The 18,936-nt window shown below is 40.8% G+C and overlaps 1 long non-coding RNA gene across 2 annotated transcripts in view; it reads right to left on the bottom strand.

The window, feature by feature from the left end:
• Nucleotides 1–18,442, bottom strand: part of LOC109625508 (uncharacterized) — a 63,833-nt gene extending 45,391 nt beyond the window's left edge. The window contains exons 1-3 of one of the 2 annotated variants that reach the window (XR_002202460.2): nt 18,302–18,428; nt 14,246–14,311; nt 13,269–13,409 (exon numbers count right to left, since the gene is read on the bottom strand). This is a non-coding gene — a long non-coding RNA (uncharacterized lncRNA). Of the gene's footprint in view, nt 1–13,268; nt 13,410–14,245; nt 14,312–18,301 lie in introns of those variants that run through there. The other variant, XR_011240659.1, reaches the window with a different exon arrangement.
• Nucleotides 18,443–18,936: the final 494 nt, after the last annotated feature.

Below are 18,936 nucleotides of genomic sequence, written 5' to 3'. Positions count from 1 at the left end.
AAAATGTTTGTGTAAAATTAGCATGTTACCAACGTCACAGTATGTTTGCATGCTGACGTTATCTGTCAGCTGTGCTTTCCAGAGCCATTAGAGGCTGCTGTCTTAACATCTGCGGATCAAACGTCATCTTCCAGTAAACTTTTAACCTGTTTCCTCCAAGGCACCACATTTAACAGCCTGCCAGCTTCAGTAGACCCTAGAGTGTAATTCACAGTGAGAAAAATCTGATTAGTCAACCCAACTATGCACATACTCTTCTGTAGAAGCCTCTCTTTATATCGCTGATCATTTCATCCGTAGAAAACTGCGTCCTCGGAATGCTGACTCACTGTAGCGTAACTGTATCTGTTCCAGCTGTTGGTGCACAATTTTTCATACCCACCAGAGGCTGGACTATACTTACTTTTCACGTGGTGTTTATTCTTCACTTAGATAATGGACATTTTTTAAGAAGCAAATCTGAAGTATCAGGTATAAAAATGAACCCACAGTGAGCAACAGAGACTGCAGGAGGGAGGAGAAGTCAGCTGTGTGTTTGCTATCCGTGATAACAGACTGATTAAGAGTCTATGGCCATAAAAAAGAAATATTACCAGCGCTCTCCCATTGGACTTTTTCAGGAGGTCCACGCTGACTAGACTGACACAGATTTACAGGGCACGCTGCTGCGAGGGAAAGTATGTAGAACTCATTCATCACAAGGTGTCTATATAATCTCTGCCTGACACTGTGTGAATAATCTCTACAAGCTGTTTGTGGGATGAGGTTCCTCTCAGAGACAGCCCTGTGGCATGCATATCTACAGCTATTTCGTCAAAGTGCACTTCATTAGCAGCTTCGCTTTGCACCATTAACTTTAATCAGCCACTCATACAAACCGCGTCACTCACCTTCCAATCTACTTACGCACCATCCTTTCAAACTCGTCCATTAGCACTCTGCACTATCAGCTGTGGGCCTTGGTGCTTGCCACAACTTTGCCCAATGGACTGTTGGTTATGACAGCCAGCCGTCACCACCTCTGTTTATTTAATCTCCTTCCTGCTCTCAGAACCCCTCGCTGTCCCTCGTTCACCTCTCGTCTTCTCTCTCAGGACTCGATCTTTGACTCCTTTAGGGAGGTCTGCACTTCTAGGAAAACCCCTCTGGACCCAGCAAAAAGACACCACAAAAACAGAAAGCGGGACAGCACGTATACACAACCAACACACATGGTTAAGCATGCCAGGCCTCCCTGAGGATTCAGGATGTTGGTGATCAGACACAAGATTGTTTATGCTCTGAGGGGGCGGTCAGGTCAGATTCAAAGAAACCTTTTCTTGCTTTAAAAATGATTTTGATGAAAGATAAGCATGAGTGTTAAACCACAGCAGACTGTTAAAATCTGGATGCGTTTTCTACTTGGAAGTGTCCTTGTCAACGCTGTCCAATCTAACATCATTTGCAGATTTGCGCAACGCATGGTACAGAAAGCAAGACTTGGAGACAGATACGGCTGTATCAGGTGTTGTCCAAATGGTCTGCACTCTGGGGTGCAGAAATATTACCCAAACACTCAATGAGCCTCCGGCCTCCCAGATCCAGAACCCAGCGAGGCCAGGACAGCAGAGAAAACAACCAGCATCTGTGCTGGGAACAATCCACAGCACAGAGAGTGAGGAGAGAAAGATCTGGGACATCTGCAGGGGACAGTCTGCAGAAAATTACAGCAAGAAAATGAGAGGGGAGTGATGCAAGTGGCTGCAGAGGAATCCTGAAGAACAATAGCAACATTAAGATAAGTACATAATGCACTTCCGTAGAGTACACACCCACTCAGGCATTTGCGTAAATATTGTATCTATACACATGGAATGTGGTTGAATAGTCTTAGTCACTGTGGTTTGAGCAAGAGAGACACTGTGGTTTATCCCCAGCTGAGATATGTTCCTGCTTGTAAACAGAGACATACCACACACCCATACACTGACCACCCACCTCTGTGTCCTCTGTCAGGACACAAACATGTGAACTGCCTAATTGAGTCGTACATGTTACATCGAGCTCATACCTTTATGGTGCACACCCTCTGTACGACTGTATCAATATTGTCATCAAGAAGTGCTGAGTGAAATATAGCAGGTGACCACAGCTTAACTCTTCCCTTGGGGCACTGAGACAGAAATCCTCTATCTTTCTATCTATCTATTTATCTGTCTTTGTGTGTGTGTCTGTCTGTGTGTCTGTCTGTCTGTCTGTCAGAAATGGAAACTGTTTTGGTCTTGTTGCTGGCAGGCCATGGAGCCATCTGACTCCGTGGTGATACATTTCTTTCTCCCTGCTTCGTTATTTTCAACTTGCTGAAACTTTCTTTCCAGTGTTACAGTTCTGGTGTCATATGATACAGTGTTGATTCAGATTCAAACACCTAATAATATGAAGGTACTCTCTAGTTTTCATCTTGACAAACACAAATACATTAATTACCCTCTTTATAAATCCAAGTTTGAACATTTGCTGCTTTGCTGTTTTTGTCCTTGCTATCAGTGCTGCAGAATTATATAAGTTATATACAGTACATTGGATACTGCACTTTGTCATGATTGGAAGTGTTGGGTTTCTCTCTGTAATATTGTAAGGCTGTGACCTTGCGATAGAAAGTGCCTTGAGATAATGTATGTTTTGATTTGGCATATAATAAAATTTAATTTAATTTAACTCTAGAGTCTTGGCTTGGACTTGAATACTGATACATAAATTAGCCTCCTTGAGATTTAAATGCTAAAACATTCAAGTCCCAAATTTTAAATTGGTGAAATCCCAGAATAATGAACAATACAGACAGCTTCAGCAATGCTAACATTCAAATTCATTTATAATTGTATTTGTATGATGACTTGCATTTTGACTTTGACTCGGTCCCAAAAGGACTTCTGAAAAAGTTGTTGGGCCCATGTGCATCAGACATCTAACAATAGCATATAAGAATACACTAAAGAGCAGGTCTGCACTAAGGCACATGTGAAAACGTGTTCCCAGAGAGAGCTATTAAAATTTAACTTACATATGTAATTTACCTGATGTCCTTTGTTTGGGTCTGAAGTCAAAGGTTTGAAAATGTTGGGTGTGTGTGTAAAGCCCAGACTAGCTACTTTCAACCAAAAGACTCAGACGCAGTTCTGTTGAAAACAAAATTTTCAAGTCCAAAGATTCATTTTTATTTATTTTCCTTAATCCTTTATTGAACCAGGAGGGTCCCATCAACACACAGCATCTCTTCTGCCAAAGCAAAAAGTATTAAATCACAGAACAGACAGAGGAATGTTCAGGAAGTATTTTTTCTTCGTTCTCTTTCACATAACTTTCAAATTTCAATTTGATAAATTCTGGGTTTTGCTTATATTCAAACCCTGATGACAGAACGTACACTGTGAAGAACCTCAATGCTGAAAGCACAAACATGGAGGAAACAATATGTTTCCCAGACAACAAACTGATTTATGTGGCAGCTACAGACATCCACAAACCAAGCATCCAGCATGACTCACTAAACTTTAAGGCAGGAAAAACTGAGAGAGGAAGCTGCATCGACCATCGAGGGAGGGAGAGGAGGAAGAGGATGTTATCAGCGGCCCCGGCCAGTCACCTGGCACAGCCATCAAACCTGCTCACAGAGCCAGGAACTATGCGATAGCCTTCACTGGTCATCTCGTTGCCATGTCCCTCCTCTCTATAAATAACCCTCTCTATGAGTCTATTGTCCCTGGAAGGACCTTCCCATGTCCCCCCCACCGCCATGAAGTGAAGACCACACTTTCCCCTCTATGACTGGCTGGGTGTTGGTGCACTGGGAGCGACATTGTGTCTGCCCTGCAGGTGGGAGCCTGGGAGTGTGTCTACAGTGACATTTGGGTAGGTTGAGTCAGGAGCAGGGGCAGAGTCTGCCTGACAGGATGCTGGCAGCAGGGATCAGGTGGATGGTATCACAGCGCCTTCTTTACAGTTCAAATGATAGCTGTCATAACATAGAACTCTACCGGAACTCCTTCAGCTTTTTACAACACACATCTCATCACAGCTCAATCTCTCTCTGCTCCACACCAGCTGTATACTTTCAGCTTCTCGTCGAGGAGTGCTGAGTTTGCAGGCTTTGTTTTCCCATTAGTCTTAATGGCAGGCACGGAACAACTAGGCTTCCATTAGGTTTGTTCAGGGTTCTTTAGAGAGCCTAGACCGGAAACTTTACTGAACAGCGAGTCTCCCCTCGTACTAATTGGCTTCCTTTATCCACAAAGTGCCAATAGCTCCAGAGCAGTACTTGTTGTTTGGTGTAATTATAATGACATCCACTAGATGGGATGTTGCATCACTGTGCAATGTGCCCAGTGCCTCAATAGATTCTATGTAAAAGGGTTTTAGTGGTAAAGCAACCACAACATCCAACATCAAACAAGAGCAGTGATGTGATACTAATGATTAATAGCGATAACAAGTCCGTCTGAGAGTTTTCCCTGCTCACTGCTCACAAACCCAGGCACTGAAAATATCTGACTCTACTGAAGAGCATTTTCTCTGAAGCTGGAAGTGTTTTGTGGTGCATCTGACAACATTATGAGGAATCTAAATTATTGCCACATTTATTATAATTCCACCAACCCAACCACTCCTCCCCTTCTCCTCTGTGTCTGTGAGTGAAGTTCATGAGAACTGCGATTGAGCGCTGTCTCATAATCTAACGCTTATTTGCTCAGATCCACTGGTGTTGTTGTTTGTGTTTTAAAGGGGATTTGAGCCCTGGGGCCTTAGAGGTTCTCAAACAATCTTAAGAGCTTCTGCCTTTCTCCTCTTGACTCCTCTTGGTGAGCGGATAAAGGCCGGGACAGGGTTGGCTTCGGGGTGCTGTGCTTGTGGGAACCAGGATCCTGCCAAAAAAAAACTCTCTCACAGAACACACAGTGGAAAAATGTGTTTGTATATATGTGTATGTACTGTATAGGTGCCTGCAGCATGTGTGATGCGTGTGCAGGTATTTGTGAGTAACAGTGTGTATGAGTGTCTAAAGGCAGACCTGCATGTAAAGCCTAAATTCTGCTAATTCTTGATCTGTTGTGTTTATAGCATGCGGTTCCTATTTTTCCCATGAGAGGTTTTTAAATTGATTTGGAGTCACGAGCCTGTTGGTCCCAGCAATCAAACTGAGGATCCTAACTCATCTCTGACCCAGAATTCTGTGAAGACTTTAATCTGAGTCCATCCCTCAAAAACCCTGTTCCCCTCCCTTGTGGGAGCTCAATTTGGGACCAGAGAACACGGCGTACCCTGAATATTGAGAACAGTGGCATTAAATGAGTCAGATAAGGCAAGTGTCCGAAATGATTTACACTTCTTTTAAATACTGCACCTAAGCTTGGATTTAACTTGCATTCTGGTATTCCATTAGTCACTTTAGATACAGCAACAGAGAGAATAAAAGGGATTTTTCTTATAATTTATAATCCTATATGTGCACAATGGAATAAAACAAAAAATAACAGCCTCACAGCAAGAAGCTTTCTGGACCGGCCAGGGTCTTTCTGAGTAGAGTTTGCATGTTTTTTCTGTGTACTCCAATTTCCTTGCACAGTCCAAACACATGCAGATTGGGTTTAGGTAAAGTGGAGACTCTAAACTGACCAAAGGTGCAAGCGTAAATGTGAATGGTTATGTTTTTTCTATGTTCTTTCCAGGCTGTACCTCTTATCTAATCTCAGCTGGGCTTGGCTCCAGCTCGCCTACCAGTCAAAGCGTAAGTGGCAATGGATGGTTAGACTTTAGAGGCAGCATTGTTGTTAAACTATGCAGTGCTAATGGGAAGACACACGCGTTTATGAGCTAATCAAATTTGGTCCCAGAGTGCAAAACACATCTTCCAGTGAAAATTAAATTATGTGTTTAGTAACATAATGTGATACTGGTCCATCTATTTACATGTGATAGTGAGATCAGCAGATTAAAGTCAAAAACTAGATGAATAAAATGTGTGAGTGGTAACAGCATATTGTTAATAAACCTACATGTACACAATGAACACAGTGTGTGTGTGGTTACATTTACACTGGGTGTAGGTGTGTCAAAATAAAGAAATTGTCGCTCTTACTTTTTAGTCTGGAGGAGTCATGTTTATAGATCAGTGAGTCATTGGTGGAGTAACATCCTGTCTGATATGCATAAACCGCCACGCTTGCCCAGCTATTAGCCTGAGCCATGATCAGGATTACACACTTCAGATTGAATCCATATTTCATTTATGACCCCAGATGTTTTCTAATGGATTGATATAACAACAGAACAGAACACAGGAAATGGGAAAAAATTCAGGATAGGAAGAGAGTGTGGCCTTGATTTCTCTCACAGTGATTCAAAAGATCCAAAGATGGTTGGATAGTGGATATTGTGAGTGTATCCATTTCATTCTCATTCTTTTTCATGTTTGTAAACATCTCAAAGGTTGTGATGACTTGAAAACCAAATTCCATTTACCCTAGTTTCTTTTTAATCTAGTTGTTGTTATGGTTTTTACTGGGTTTTAATTTGAAATTATATTGTAAAAATGAAATGTTATTTGCATTGCACCACCTCAGGAGGAGATTATCACTAGTTCTGAGTAAATTATTCATTATTCCACCTCCACACACAGACACACAAACATTTATGATCCTTTACTCCGTGACAGTGGCTTCTACCCACTCCTGTGCAGAAAATTAAACTCGTATAATCTGCTTAAACCCCACTCATTTTCCCTTTACTCTTCTATAGAGCTCAACAGTGTGGTTCCGGAAGCAACTATCCCTTTATTCTCTGAGTATAGATTTTGATTATCAGCATTAACATTTATACCATTCAAAGTAGACTTCCAAGCAATGAGTTTGTGAAACAATGTTATAATATCCTGTAGTATAGGTTAAATTCAGTGAGAAGAGTTTAAGTTGTGAGAAAGAGATCATTCAAAATGATTTATAAGATGTGTAGTTTCTTCACTCATAAAATAATTATGTACAAAATTTCAGCCTTTTTTTTCAGTTTACCAATATTTCTTTGCTCTGAATTAAATGGTTTTTGGTTACGATTCATCTTGTAGCTGGTGGACATGGTTCCAGACTTAAACAAAAAAATTCTGAAAGTGCTCATGGAGAAAATGAATGGGAAATTTACCTGCGGAACCAGAGCTCCTCAAAACGAGTTTCACTCTGTTATGTTCACCCAATGTGACAAACGCCAGGTTTGTTCGCAGGAGTCACCACACCCCCTCTTTTCCTGTGGAAATGGGATCATTTAGTAAATGAGCTGATAAGCGCAGTGGAAGGGGCGAGTGAGTTTTTGTGTACGGTCTGACGCACACAGAAAGCTCCTCTTCCTGCCCCTGCACACAGCGAGACGTGGGGTCACAGGTCAGACTGGGCAATTCTTTCATTTATCCTCCTGTCTGTCTGTGTTTTCTTTCTCTCTGACTCCGATAACGTCAACAACCTCCCAAAAGGAATGACTTAACGACTGGAGACGAGCAGATGGGCCGCACACTATCTATCACTCTCACTGATACCCTTCTGATCTCAGATGGACATCCGGTTCAGGGAGGATGATATTACCACAACACTTCTCTCTGCCGCCTTCACTCCTTGAATTTATAGCTCCCTCCTTCATATCTTCTCTTCATCACTCATCTCACCCGATGTGGCCTCCCCCGCTCTCTTCATCGTCTGTCAAATTTTCCATATGAAATATCAGAGGCAATTTTCCTCTCTGACCAAGTTATTTCTTCATATATGATACTAGAGTGGAATTTTCCTTCTCGGTCAGTGGTGACGGATGTGAAACTGAAGGAGGATAGTGATCTTTGACATAAGGCATGATGCACCTTTGCAGATAATTATAAAAGATTAAAATAGTGTTGGAAACATCATTTCATAAGTTCATGAGAGGACCTAGTATAACCAAAACGGGACACAAGGAGTCAGGTACCCTGACTCTCTTCAAGTAACACCAATAGACTATATAAAGATTAATTATACAGTCTATGCTAACACCTTATAAAAACTACAAGTACTACCAGAGTGTTTTGCCGGAAGGAGCAATACCTTTGGAAAGAGAAAGGTTACAAAAGAGACTGCGCTCCCTCAAAAAAACAAGCTCATAGGTCATAGGCCATAGTTATACACAACTTCAAGAGGCTGTAGTAACTGTGATGTGAGGGAAGTCAGGTGATGTAGTGACAACATCTGCAGTGGGAGGAGGTCAGAGCGAATGGATGGGTTTGCAAAATGTTGAACTTTGACAAGACTGCGGTTCATTTCCCATTTCCAACCAAAAGTCAGGATTGTTTTAATATATCAATGACTGCCCCTAACCATAACTTTTCCTGTTTATTACTGTAACCCTACTGACAGTCCTCTAACCTCATTGGATTATGGTTTTAACCCAAACCATAATATAACAAATGTTTTTGTTCCTGAAGTCATGTGCTTTCCTTCATGTTTATTTTTGTACATACACCTGCCTCCGTTACACTGGTATGGATCACATGCAAAGTTAAGTTATAGCCTATATGGTTGACTTTTTGCTTTTCATGTGACTAAAGAAAGCAAATTAAATATATCTCCAACCATTAAAAATATCCATCTATTCATTAGAAGTGAGATATGAGTGGTTCTGCCAAGGAAGCTAAAACATGACAATGTACTTTAATCATTTGGCCTGTGAGGTGTGTAATGTGAGTCTGTCCGCGCTGACGTACGGGTGTGATGTTCAAACTTATGCATCTGTGACCTCATATGCGAGGGGATATGTCCAGTTACCAGACCTCATTTCCCCAAAGTGGAGGGCCTATGGGGAACTCTGCCAACTAAAACATAAACATAGAGGGAGAGACAGAGAGTTGTATTACACACATAGTTCTAAATACGGGTCCTGAATTTGTATGAGCACATATAGACTTGGACTGATGCATCATATACATGTCTATATATCATTGTGTGTCAGTTTGGAGCTTGATTTGTGGCTCTTTGCGTTCTCATGCACAGCACGCCAACCTCATTCTTTCCCTGTCAATGATGCCCACCCGTCTGTATCAAAACTCTCCTCGTCTTCACTTCCCCTTCCATCTTACCCCCTCTCTCTTTATTCACACAGGAATGTGCGATATGTGGATCAGCAGACAGGGTGTGTAATATTCCTGCTGAGCTCCGGAGAGAAGGCCAACCCAGGGAGAGGTGGTGAAAAACAACCCTGCTGCCACCTTCACTCACATATCCTTCATTACCTCCCCCCCAAATCCAACGACCATCACACACCTAACCCACTTTTATGGCCTTTCACCTCCATGCCATCAACTTCTCATGCACATACTGTATCTGGCAGGAAACGTGAAACAGGATCACTGGATTTTTTTTCTTTCTTACCATGAACAACCCCTCCGGAGGCCACGCAAACCTCTGAGTATGTGTTCTACTGTACATATTTTATCACTGAAATAAATTCAGAATTTAGAAATGATGGGTTTTGACATATTGGAAGATAACTAAAAACAGGGCTTCAGGAAAAGAGGATTTAGAGAGGGATAAGTAGGACGACAATGCTGAGGAGATGCGTGTGAGTTTTGCATAATGATCTGGCGATTGAATTACTCATGGTACGGACAGAAAAAAAAGAGTACAAATGGAGGAAAACAAAGCTGTGCTCCAAGTAGAAGTAGACTTACCATGCAGGCCTTGCAGTCCCAGACTGACAGGGGAAACTAGAGGAGGGGGATGACGGAAGAAGGAAGAGAAATAACTGCAGAGACTGGCAGCGGTGCAGATATAGAAGTGAGAGAGCAAAGGATCCAAGTGTGCAGATGAGGAGCACAGCATGTGTTTGAAAAATTATCACTCACCTCCAAAACACACCTCTCATATTTTAGCCATACATGGACAGAGTGAGATGGTCTGTGAAGGCGTTTGATATGTGTGTTTGTGCTCATGAAGTCCCAGCAGGAGCTACAGAGCAGTTTTAGATTTTTCTTCTTGGGTGAGGTGCAGACAGAGTTTGTTTTTAGAGGTACTGTACTCCACTTCCTTCTTTCTCTCTCATATAAATCCTGCTTTAAAAACACTAAAAGTCCATCATTACATATATATTTATTTGCACAACCAATTCTGGAGACCCCCCCCCCCCCCCCATAAATATGCAAAAGTTAAAAGAGCACAGAGGATGCTTATGTAATCTCCTTTAACGCTAGGCCTGTGACCTTTGACCCAAGGGAGGTGAAAGGTCACACAGATAAAAGGGCAAATGACCGAACAAACAAAACGAGCCTTGACAGTGAGCTGACCACAACTCATCCCAAACAGTCTTATCTTATCTCTGAGCCTCCCCATCTCTGACCATAAACCACAAACTGATTTGAACTCAACAACTCATGCATATGAATCATGGCTCTGAGGTTTACTCTCAAACTTAATCAGAAAAGCATTTAGATAATTTTCAACATCTTCACAGATCCAGAAGAAAAACAAGTCTAACAACAGGGCACTGTTAGCAGCACAACATGCATAACTAAGTGAGGTTTTTGGTGGCGGAGGTGGATGGAAGACAAGCAGGGATCTTTTCCAGGGACTTTTACTGGTGAAGTTACAAGCAGATTAAACACTCACCACATGTAGCTGACTGATGAACAACCAGCAGGAGTCTCTCAGGAATAACAGACTGCAGCACTAAAAGGGACCACCTGAACACCTCCCTCTGTCACGCCACACTGTTGGCATATACAACTACTGCCTCTACCAACACCATTAAACTGTATATATTGTGTATATAACAATTTCCATGACATTTTGTGGAACAGTCTGACATGACCCCTGGAGAAACCATAAAATTTTGGAGCAGATGTGGATGAGCGGTGGATCGGGAATTTTTCAACATGGCGAAATAGGGCGTTGGCCTTGGCGGAGTTATGCAGTCTCTGAGGGCCCTTTATCAAGAGAATATACAACGTATTTCAACCTTACCAATGTTTACACATACAAAGCACAAAATGACTATTAGCTAAAACTGATTAACTGTAATGGCACACTGCAGAGCTGATACCTCCAACAAGGCCCAACAGTCCCTTTAAATTCAATCAAGCCATTTAGCTGAGCCCACAAAACAACGCAGTCTATGAAATCATATTTTCCATTTGAGAAGAGAAAGTGTTTATTGTTGTACGGAGAAAGCAGTGCAACGAAATTATAGGTGCTACTTCTAAACAAAAATTGTGCAAACAACATTTAAATTTGTATCTGCACCAAATGGCAGACACTCATAGATCAATTAAATATGTATTTTTTCCACCAAGATCTATGAATTATTCCCTGGAAAGATCTGAGAAAATATTCCTGGATCAGTACCAAAATATAATGGGTTCTTGTTTGGTCCTGTTTTGTTCTATCCAAACACTACATTTCATGGAAATCTTTAGATGTTTTTGCATATTCCTGCTGACTAACAAACAGACAGGGGTGAAAACATAACCTGCTTGACAAGGAAACAAACAGAGACATGGGTTGTGACAGTAGTGAGCCCAGAGATGATTTGTGGCAACTTTGATTTACATATAGTGAATTTAGTTGTAAAATATGAGGGGATTGGTACATGCATGATTACAGTAGCATTTACTAACTTCTAATTCTGCAAGAAGAAAACTTGCAGACTTACACTTTGAGTCAGTGTTGTGAAGCAGTGACACCAAAAAAGTAAAAGTACTCATAATGCAGCCTATCTCATATGTATGTATTGCAAGGTTTATATCACTGCCTTTGCTGTATTCTAGTTATTGCACTTCATAGTGTTGAATCATCATTCCGTCAACAACTGAATCTCAAAGTTCTTTTAGAGCGAATTAAAAACAGTTCACAATGTTAAGTTTAAAAATGGTCTTAAGAAAAGTGTGTAAATCTTGAAAGAAAAAAGAAAATAAGACAGATTGCAGCTATAATTGTATCCATTTTTTATTTTTACAAAAGGTGAAACAAATTGAGTTAGATGGAACAAGTGGACTCATCAGTAAGGATTGCTTAATTAACTAACATGAAGTAGAACAAAGTATATTCCACAAATGTAAAAGAGTATATTCTGCATACTGAGAAGTTGGGAGAAAGAACATGATCTGGTTACTGTGCTGCAACGATGTGTATCTAGTTTGAGGAACAAGAAGAAGAAAACATCAGTTACTCTGCAAGTGCCAACTCCCTGAAATTCCCCTCAGATGTGCCAGTCATGCAACTGGTATTATGCTTTTGCAGAAAAGCTTCATTGTCTGCTGCTCTTCTGCTCGTATTAGTTTCTTGGTCAAAGCAGCTCAGCGTGAACTGTTGTTACACAGCGAAAAGCAAAACCTGTCAGCATGATGACGTTTTCTGGAAACACTGACTACGAGTGGTGATGGTGAAAACATGCCTGATAAAAGCCGTCACTGTTTCTTGGATGACCTTCATCTGACAGGAAAACTTTCAGGAGGAACAATAACCAAGACTAACCGTACGTGGATTTGCTTTTCATTTTAATCGACATAACCTCATTCAGTTTTCTGGCTTCACGTTCCTCATGATATACTTCATGTTTACAGGATGACCGTCACAGTACTGCTGTTGTTGCAGCTCCGAGTTCATCTCAGGGTATTCGGTGTCTGCTCCTCATTAGGTTGCACTCACTTTGGCCCGTACTGTTCATTATAATGTTGTATCCTGGACAAATCTAGAGTGGCTTTAACCGAACTGGGGGAATAGCTGACATCTGTATGACTGTGTGTATGTTGGACCATAACCAGAAACCCCACTCTGGCCCTCGACCTCTGACAACTCTCAGAGGAACCCATCTTCTCTTCATCATTAATAACAACAGACACTCTGAAACTGGAGAACCACATCTCTCTCTCTCTGTTTTCCCTTTCGCATCTCATCTATTCTCTCTCTGCCTACCTTCTGCTGCTCAGGAAAATATGTTTGTGCCAGCTGTAATTTACCACTAACATGCTCAGAGAGGGAGCGGTGAGGAGAGTGTGTGAAAATGAGTGAAAACTTTGCATAATGCAAAATGACGTACAGTAAGTGAAGCCAGAGAAGCACAGAGGGGTGAACCCAAACACAGTTTTCCCAGGCTCTGAGTCCCAGAAGAAACAATGTGCTGGTCTCTATCATACACACAGGCATGCACATGCTGAAACAAATGCTTGAACACAACTGTTTGCGCAAAAGTAATTGAGAACTAAAATAAATGTTTTAAACATTGAAATATCATTTCATGCGCGTGATGTTGTGCAGAAGATCAGAGCGATGATGCCTCTGTATATAGAGCAGCTTTGGTCACTGGGGCGGGGAACTCATGGAGTCTGGGATAGCAGTTTGGTCAGTCTGAAGCCAGAGTGAGTTGGCGTCCTGCTGAGTGAAAGATAAGAAAAGCTTGTTGTTTTCATGAGAGTACACATCAACAGGGGACCATCAATCTCTAAATGTTCTAATTAAGAGAATGCACCGATGCTGTGTTTAGAAAGTCATTTAAAGATCTCAGCAAAGCGGCCTTACACAACAGCCTCACACAGTTCAGAGGAATGTGCACTGACAGGCTCTCCTACTATAATAAGGCCATAAACAGAAGGATTACCAGACCCAAATTAAGAGCAAACCTCAGTCTCTGTCCGCACATTCTCCAGCTGCTCTGCGGCAAACCGCAATTCAGACAGGAAACACTTATTGTACGAAATCTTACAACCGAGAGGGTTCATGTGTCTGTTGTAGAAGAGCGCACTTTCAAAACACTCACTGCTGTGTGAAAAACATGTTTATTGTGCCATAGGAACGCACAGGTTCATGATATTCTGGGCACGTTATTTTTAAGTTTTGCTTTATGAGTTTTTGTGTTGGCTCATAAGGTATGTGTTATTTTTTTAAGGCTAAGTGTGCCGAACGGTACAGTGTGTGTGTGTCTTTGGCTTTCAGGCAGTCAAATCAAATCAAATTATTGTCCTCACGGCCAAAGTGTTTCAGCAGCTGCAGAACAGCACATTGTGTAACAAACAAAAACAGTACACAAGGACATATCATGTAAGACCCAGAATAATAATGCAGAATACAAGTGAGTTGAATATTGCACCAAAAAAGGTAAACGCTTAAAAGATTAGAAACTGGCATTAAAAAAACCAGTGTAGAATGTGCCAGACAAAGTGCAAACGTTATTGAGATACACGGCCAAACCAACACGTTCTCTTATTGGATACTGTGATAGACGTTGGGATGAATGACAGCTTGAGGTGGTTGGTCTTACACTACAGTCATGACATACCCTGTGTGATACAGAGAAAAAGACATATATCATGTATTTTGACAACACACACAGACACACACAGACACACACAGACAGACAGACAGACACAGACACACACTAATACACGACCATAGTTATCATCCTTTGCAGAGGCACTCAACGAGTACATACTCCCACCAATGCTGTTTGGCCACCTTATCACCATACTGCACATTGATATCAGAAATATGCGTGTACACAGAAATGTTCTGCAAATTGCTCCCATTCAAATTAGGCAAAATATCAGTTCTCTAATATAGTTGAAGTGGAATATTTATTTATCACTATAAAGTATTACTAATAAAATACCAAAATATTGACTGTGGTTCACAAGATCTGGATCATAATCCACACCAAATTTAACCGTCTTCATAGCTGCTACTACTCTACACAATTTATTTTCGTGTAAAATTGTCTCGCAATGTTACAGAAACTGAAAAATAAAATCTGGGTTGCCCCTTGATCTGGATTGACATCATCCCACCAAGTTTCATGGAAATGCATCCAGTACATTTTGCTTAACAGACAAACAAATTAGAATATGGTATGGGTATGTTATAAAAGTAAATGTAATGTATCATTAGGTAGCTATTTTTAAACTTTTTTTTTAAGCCACAAAGTGACTTCTCAATATATCTTTATGTGTGGTGTCACATTTCACATGAATTATTGAATCACTTATAAAACTGTCTGTAGCTTTGTCCATAGCTGTCTTCAGAGTGCAACAAATACCATGTTATTTATGAATGTAAAATATGTGCACAACCACAGCTTTTCTATGTGGAACAAAAGGTAATTACTTCTTTGTACCACACATGTGGGCAGAGAGCATGTCTCTGAGGCATCTGTGTTCTCTCACAGCTGACGAGAAGAAACAGTGCAATTATATTAAACGACTTTGAATGAAGCCTTAGCGTGGGTCTTTATACAATACATGTTGTTCTCACACGCCATTTTGTCAATAACACGCAAACGTGCACAGACAGATTTACACCACACTTTGACATGAGCTCGGCGAAATCGTCTGGAGAGGCATTCTGCTCAGACAATCTGCTGCTATCTTGGTTTATGGCAGCTGCTGTAACAAAAAAGCAGTGACACCAAGATGTTTATAAATCACTACGAGCCATGAGACTCAACAGGCTTACTGCAGATCACATTCATATTTCCCATCTGCAGTCACGCTGTATAAATGGTGCTTCTGTGAATGTCGAGTATAAAAAAATTCAAACACACGCTCCCTCTCCCCTGAGCTTGGCCTACATTCTACCAGTGTTTAAGGGCCTCTTGGAGTCAGTGGTACATTTCCCAGCTCCGTGGCGGCCCCTGCCTCGGTCTCTCTACTTGCCTCTGCCTTCTGGGGGAGACACATGGGAGCTCTGGCGGACACAGCAACTGGATGTTTGTGTGTGAATGAAGGATTGTGGGACTGTGACCACAGCTGCTGCCAGTGGGGAGAGGAAGGAGCGGACGTTACCCAGCTGGACCTGAGCCCTAACCTGGACACAGACGTCAGCATAAACCCTGGGACCCCTGGCACTGGTTACACCCTCATTCCACCCCTTACCCAAATGCAGAGACCCACATTTCTTATTATGCACAACCACATGTTAATTTGTTCATATTTCAACCAGATAACTAGTTCACAAAGAAGCATCTGCTATGTGTAATTTCTTATCGTTCTTGTCTGGCAATGAGGTTGATGAAGAACACATGCACCGGTAAATTCTGCACTTACATAATAGTGTTGCAGGCTAGTACAGCTATGACCTCCACAGTCATTAAAATGAGTTGTTTGTGGAAAACACTACAAAGTCAGCTCACTGTACTCGTCAGCAGGGGCACTACTGAACCTGTGATCAGTTGTATAAAGTCTTCTGTGGCTCTGGAGAAGCTTGACAAAGCTCCAAAGAACATGATTATGTCATCAGAGTCATCTTGGCTTGGATTTAAGACCTTTCTTAATTTTTGTACAAATATGGGGTGTGGGCTTTGGAAGGCTTTCATGGGGCAGGGAAGGTCTTCAATATCTGTAAAAAGCAGATCTAGGAGTTGACATGATCTGGGGCTAAGCCCAGAGCACCCAGTGCTAAAGCCAATATTTTTGGGATGGATCGCATGTGCCCAATTAAATTTTAATGACTTGTATAACTACTGCAAACAAGGACATACAAAATGTTCTCAGAAGTTTCAATCGTATTATAAACTCACTAAAATTCACTGTTAGGAATAGTACTTCATAATGACACACACATTTGGTTCTGCACACACAAGATGTCGGTCAAGTCAGACAGAAAAAAAATATTGTTGGACGGCTGTAATCTGTGGAAGAAGCAATCTTTCCCTTTGAATTTACGCCTCTGATCCTGGTATAGTATCTTAAATATCAATATGTGGAGGTTATCTAAAATATTTTGGACATAGAACCTTAATTTGTTACATTTTGTCTTGGATTCACTTGTTTGATTGGCAGTAGCACTTATAAGAGCAGTACACACACAAACACACCAAACACTGATCTAAGAGAATAGTGAGAAAAAAAAAAATCTGCAAAACATTAATTAAGGCTGCAACAAATAATCAATTTAATCGATTATAAAAATATTTGCCAACTTATTTTGTAATGAATTAGTTGGGTCTGATATAATACACAGCACACACTTTCTAATGTCTCCTGAGGTGAGGGCAATAAACCACCCAATCCCGTGCCTCGTTTAGCTCATGTGACGACGACATTTGAAAAATGGAGGCGAGAAACAGCACTAACAATACAGTGGAGACAAGACGTCACAAGTGTGGGAACACTTTACATAAAGTACTCAAAGACCATTAGCTGCAAACTGTAAAGTTGATTTCACATAGAACAGCAGCACAACATCACTGTGGTATAAACCTGAAAACATGTTGGAGACCTTCTTCTTCTTCTTCTTCTCTCGGTTTACTGGAGAATCGTAAACACCTTGAAGTTCATACCGCAGTGATGTTGTGCTGCTGTGTCATGTGAAATCAGCTTTACACAGGTTTTCATTGAGGTTTTAACATAAAATGTTCACACACTTTTAACTACTGTCACTTCCCCGACTCAACGAGGAGAGAGAGAGCAGCAGCGGTATCGAACACATAAACTGTAATTTTCTGATTGTTTCACAGTGGTTATCTTGTTTGCTGCTCGTTATAGATATCTACAATTCAGTTGAATTAATAAATTATAATCTTTAATTACAGTTTTAGATATCTACAATTTAATTCTGACTAGTCATGATATCTACAGTACTGACAGGTTCAAACTTAATTGAAGACATATTGAACTTAAATTATGACCATTATGTCATAGTTAAGTTGTGATATTTAAAACTGGGATTATCATAATTCAGTTGGAGATGTTGGTAATACATATACATACATAACTGTACACTGTACAAGAAGATGAAGTTGCTTTTCGAATATAACTGCTGGAATGAATCAAATGTAGCTTTTGTCTTTATATCCAATTAATAATCAATGAATAAAAAAGATTATCTAATCAATTAATTAAAAATAATTGTTAGTTACAGCCCTATATTCTATGTACAGTAGTTTCTCTGTGTACATTAACTTGATGCACATTTTTTATAAGGTAAATCACTCTACAACATAAACATACCATAAAACTAATTACAATCAAAACCATAAATATTAACTGTAATAACTGAAACTTCCATATGATGAAATGAAAATGAAGTCTAATTAGTTGAGTTCATTTATTTGGTAGGTATCAGTTCAAATTCCTTCAGTTCAGCTTAGCTTAGCTTCTAGGCTAAGATCCACCAGACAGCATTGGGCGCGTAAACAGCTCAGTATCTAACTTCACTGTCTGTATATTCATATCACATCACAGCATCCTGACCAGTTTTGTTCTATGACTTCCTGAAATGAATTAAAATGCACGATTCATGGGAATCAGCTTTATCAAGTTTAGCAGCAAACTCACCTGGATAATCCTCGAGAAGAACACGTGGAGTCTCGTCCCGTGATAACTCTCTCAACCTGGCCACAGCACCACTACTACTACAAACACTCCGACATGTTGTTATCGTTCTTCTTCTCCAAACTTTGCTTTTCCAGCTTATCCACACGCTCTGCAGTAACTGTGTCTGACTGTGTGTCACTGTGTGTCACTGTGTGTAACAGCTGTGCAGCACCTGTCCATTGTTTACAGGTGATGCGTTTACGGAACGTGAGGAAGCTACTTCTTCTTCTGCTGATGTTTAGGATGGTTGGCAAACAACTTATTGGTGCAGTACCGCCACCGCCTGGAAAGGAGTGTGACTCAGAATGGATATTTACTTTATTTTATCTTCAAACCCTGCATCACCTGAGTCCCTCTGTAGTATTTCTCTTAGACCCTAATGTTAAACTGTTCCCTTGGAGTAAGTTGTAGGGAAGCTACAGAAGTGGGTAAACTACAGAAAATACCCTGAGTTACAGCGTTATTATTATTTTATTTTACAGTAAAAATGTTTACTGCACATCCACGCCGGCGTTGGCCCTTATCACAATCTCAATGTTTCTGGATTTGCATGTGTTGTGACTTTTTGTAGCGCATGTGTCTTCAAATTGGTGAAG

Source organism: Paralichthys olivaceus, chromosome 3 (genome assembly GCF_024713975.1).
Source record: "Paralichthys olivaceus isolate ysfri-2021 chromosome 3, ASM2471397v2, whole genome shotgun sequence".
Lineage (NCBI taxonomy): Eukaryota > Metazoa > Chordata > Actinopteri > Pleuronectiformes > Paralichthyidae > Paralichthys > Paralichthys olivaceus.
This window is presented reverse-complemented; position numbering and strand designations above follow the sequence as displayed.